Here is a 4518-nt window from a genome sequence, read left to right as displayed (position 1 = left end):
AATAGGGTACGCTGGTATATAAAAGAAGAGAAGGTAATGTGTGTGTAGATAGTGAGTAATTGAACTGCAGTCACACGGTATTGTTGAAGTTAACGTTCGTTCGTGATACTGTTTGTTATAACGCGAGTATTGGGATTAAGTGTATCGGTAAAGTTATATTCGGAAAGAATAAACCAGTTTTATTAAGAAAGGAGTTGTGTCGCTTAAGTTTCGTCGGAACGAAGTTACGGAAAGTTAATTAACAAACGGAGACGTAACAGTATCGTAAAGTTATATTCGGAAAGAATAAACCAGTTTTATTAAGTAAGGACTTGTGTCGCTAAAGTTTCGTCGGAACGAAGTTACGGAAAGTTAATTAACAAACGGAGACGTAACAATACTTTATGTTACTATACAAAACCTATAACAAATCGATAAATTAGAAACATGTATAACTTATGCTTACCGAAAGCTTGCAAAACTTATTGACAGTGACAGCATGTCTTCGCGATGGCACCCATTAATTTTCGCAAAGTCAGTAATATTGTACCCAAAACTTTTCTAGCTTTTGAGTAGATACAGTAATGGACAGATATACAGGAATTAAATATGAAGATGAAACAAAAATACTAGCGTTTAGGGTTTGATGGAAATTATGACCATGTTATTCGCTACCAGAAACGAATATTTATTTTTGTGCATGGCGAGGTTGAGAAAGACTTAGAAGCTAACCATTTAAAACAATGAGTCCAGTTAAACGTGAGGTATGTGATAAGCAACAAGGGCTTTTTTTATTTTGCTGCAAGAAATCCTCGATGTAAATTAGTGTTTGACTCCTATTATCTACGAGTTCTGTCGGTACTCTATATTAATACAAATTCTGTCATAATAATTTTAACTTATTAAAACTGGTACCTGCATTTATAATGGTCAGAGAACAAATTACAGACGTTCAGTTATGCACTCATCTTGTGATGTCAAAATTCACTGAATTAAAACAAAAGATAAAAGCATAGCCTACAACACCACTCCTTCCTGTATTCTGAAGTATCAAGAACATTCCCATCACACAAAGAAAAAAATGGTACAATGAACTTTAAAAACTTCCATAATGATATAAAAATTAACTCTTGAGAATTAATAACATTTATATTTGCAGGTATACACATTACAATAATTGAATCATTAACTAAATATCTAAAACATTTAAAATTTTGATTTAAAAATCCGAGTGGAATCGAATCCATAATCTTAGGGTTGTAAATCCAAATACTTACCATTGTCCCATCGCGGGACACCTAAATAGAAGGATTAGCACCTATGATTCTGACCTTTCAATATTTGTTAACGAGAGTGTCATAACTATATACAGAACAGTTGCATGAAACTTTTGAAAAGATACATACCTGAATATACCTACCTAGATATAGATGAGTGAATTTGTCTGTTTGTTCGTCGTTAAGCACAAAGATACAGAATGGGCCAACTGTGATGTGATCACACAGGTATCAAAATGCGATTTTAAACATTATAAGCCAACAGACTTACCGCTGTGCCACAAAGGTCAATGAGTGAAATTGAAAAGACATTGACACAATGTCTAAATTAAAAATAAAATAGAAGCATTACCAGCAATAATATTAGATGTGCATGTACTGAGAATTAAAATTCAAAACTGTCAAAATTATATCTTATTTCATAATTTGTAAATATTACACATATTTCATATTTTTGTTTCCCAACTTTTTAAATTATTACTGTATACTATTTAATTTCCAATACTCCATGAAAAACTCAAAACATTTACACAGATGGCGCCAGAAGTAAATAAGCGAAAGTATTATAAGAAGTACGTTGAATGTGTGTTTCCACTGGTAAACGAATTTAATTAATATTTATTTTTTATACTTTTCATAATTTTTAAGGTTTTCATATTATGAAACATAAGATGCAATAATTACAAGCAAGAAAGAATGATTAGTACGTGTAATATATCAGAGAATTTGAGCCGGGTATATTATTAATAATATTAACCTTATGTGCATGGGTTGGGGTCAAAGTGCACATGCCACGACTTTTTACAGTGCCATTCAACATGGCATTAATTATGTATTTGATGCCAGAGTTATCATTTATTCGTTTTACCCTACATTGATGATTTAGCAACAGTTCGTGGTAGAGGAGAGTAGGTACCAGATACAGTATATATATTATAGGGATACTGAAAAAACGATGTGCATTTTGGAGGTTCAACTTCAAGAGGTTATACAAATACAATGTACAAACTGTATCAGTGTATGATGGACAAAAGAGTTTTTATTTTCACATGAACATTACCTTGCACTTCAACTTGTCAGAATCTAAGTGACACACTTAGATGTTAATTCACAATTAACTTGAGTACAAATACTTTTGTAACACCTGATTTTTTGTGTATAAAGACTAGTACTTTTGACTGCAGGATACACACAGTAAATTCGGAATTATAGTCAACATTCCTTCTCCAATACAAGATTACCTGTGCACATTCAGTTAAATTACTAACTTAGACCAAGCAAGTGAACACTGACCGTGTAATGTGCGAGACAAACTTAAGTATGAATGTAGTATGAGTAAAGGATTAGTGTGTATTGTACTGAATAACCTGCTTTTGTTAAATACACAGCTTTTATTTATTTATGCTATTATATAATTCTTGTTTCACAGCTTAGGTATTGGCTTGTGAGAGCATTATTACTATTGAATTTGTAAAGTAGTAATCCAAGTTTTACTTATAGATTAGGGAATCCCAGCTGGTTTTACATTGATGTTTTAACTTGTATACCTTGGATTTCACAAAGCTTTTAGTAGGCTGATCTACAGGATGTTGGTTAGTAAATTAAATACTTATTCCAGGATTGGTAGAAAATTCAAGAATGGTTTTAAATTTGGCTTACTTATTTATTGGTGGTAAGTGAAATGTGATATTGTTGTTAATTTTATAAGTTGGTAAAAATGGGGGTCCCTCTGTTGTTTGTTTTATAACCTTTTTCTTTTATTTTTAATGACTTGGATGACATTTTTGAGCATTATTACTAAATTTACCAATGATACTAAAATGCTTTTAGGTTGTGAAACATGAATCTTAGGATTGATAATCATAATGTTATGCATTTAAAGTATGGAAATTTTGGAAAAAAACCTATTTCTTATGTAAGAGGATTTAAGATATTACTGTTCTTAAAACCCTAAAGTCTCTGTTGGGTGTTTAGCTCTGGTGAGAATAGCAAGTAGAATTATTGGTTCTGTATAGAAAATCTGAATTTAGAAAAAGAACATTATTGTAACTTTGTATGAAAGTTTGGTGAGGCCTTCTTTAGAATATTGTGTGCAGTTTTGGTCAACCTTAGAGGAAAGACGTCAAAATAGTGGGAAAAATGAACAAATGGACTACATAATTTATTTTTGGCTTAAGTTACTTAAGTTATTGGATTGTATGGAGTGTAAAAGAACTTGGGGGGGGGGGGCTTGTTTAGGTAATCAAAATTGTTAATGAGTATAGATATGCTTCTATGGGTTTTTTACTTGAGTGGTAGATTGATAACATTGGATCTATTAGCTTTAATAGGTTGTAGTTTTGGTGATAATTTTTTTTTTACTGTGAAATGTCATGATGTCATGGATTTCTTCTTTCTGTAGTTGGAGGATGTTTGAGGTAGAGGTGGTCTTTTGTTCTTTTATGTAGCGGGTCACTCGTCATCTGGCTAGATCTTCTAGATACTCCTTGAAATCTAGGCATGGAGTTGTTTCGTGGTTGACGGCAAAGATGAGGCCTTTGTTTAGAAGTCGAAGTTCTGTGTCGTTGAGTGTCTGGTCAGATCTGTTCATTACAAGGTTAGGCTGAGCTGTGTTGTTGTGTTTCACTTCACGTTATTGTAGTTTCATTAGTTGATATAGATTCTTATTGTGTATAGACTTCTTTTCTTCATTCAACAATGAGTTGTTTTAGTTGATAGCGCATTGTATATTGCTGTAATCATCTGATTTGAGGTAGCAGGCTAGTTGGTGGTCTAATTTCTGTTTGAGTTTTTGTAAGTCATCCAGTTCTTGATATTTGGAATTCAGGGTTGTTTTTTCTGCATATTTTGGATAATACCTGAAAACTGGTTTAAGTTTTTTATAACTTGACCTTCACAAATTTAGGAATTAGCTTTTCAGAGCAGCACTGTCTGAGAAAGGAAATATCGTATCTCCTTTTGATGATTTTTATATTCAGGTTACGAAGTTTATGGATAGTTTCATGGTATGATTGGTCTATGGTAGTGGATAGGTGAGAGAACATATTTAAAAACTTACACAACCTCGATTAATTGCCGTGATGAATTCAAATTTGATGATGAGGAACCCACTTTGAGACTAATAATGGTTGGAGATGGCTTGAATGGGTAATGAAGAAAAACTTTAATGTAAGTTCAACATAACAGCAAATGTACAACGTTTCGTCATCATCAGGTACAAGTAATTTACACTGACATGGATATATATATATATATATATATA

General features: G+C 32.3%; 1 protein-coding gene across 4 annotated transcripts in view; it reads left to right on the top strand.

The window, feature by feature from the left end:
• The window catches only part of LOC106467878 (peptidyl-prolyl cis-trans isomerase FKBP8-like), a 40960-nt gene that overhangs the window by 8313 nt on the left and 28129 nt on the right, over positions 1-4518 (top strand). For 2 of the 4 annotated variants that reach the window (XM_013928261.2, XM_013928259.2), the window contains exon 1: positions 1796-1853. The exons of 1 other annotated variant lie outside the window; for it this stretch is intronic. The gene's annotated coding sequence lies outside the window, so the exon portion shown is untranslated. Of the gene's footprint in view, positions 1-1795; positions 1854-3833; positions 3853-4518 lie in introns of those variants that run through there. One more of the 4 variants, XM_022396090.1, reaches the window with a different exon arrangement.

Source organism: Limulus polyphemus, unplaced genomic scaffold (genome assembly GCF_000517525.1).
Source record: "Limulus polyphemus unplaced genomic scaffold, Limulus_polyphemus-2.1.2 Scaffold2776, whole genome shotgun sequence".
In the NCBI taxonomy this organism is placed as follows: domain Eukaryota; kingdom Metazoa; phylum Arthropoda; class Merostomata; order Xiphosura; family Limulidae; genus Limulus; species Limulus polyphemus.
The sequence above is the reverse complement of the archived record's forward strand: the minus strand, read 5'-3'. Positions and strand labels throughout refer to the sequence as shown.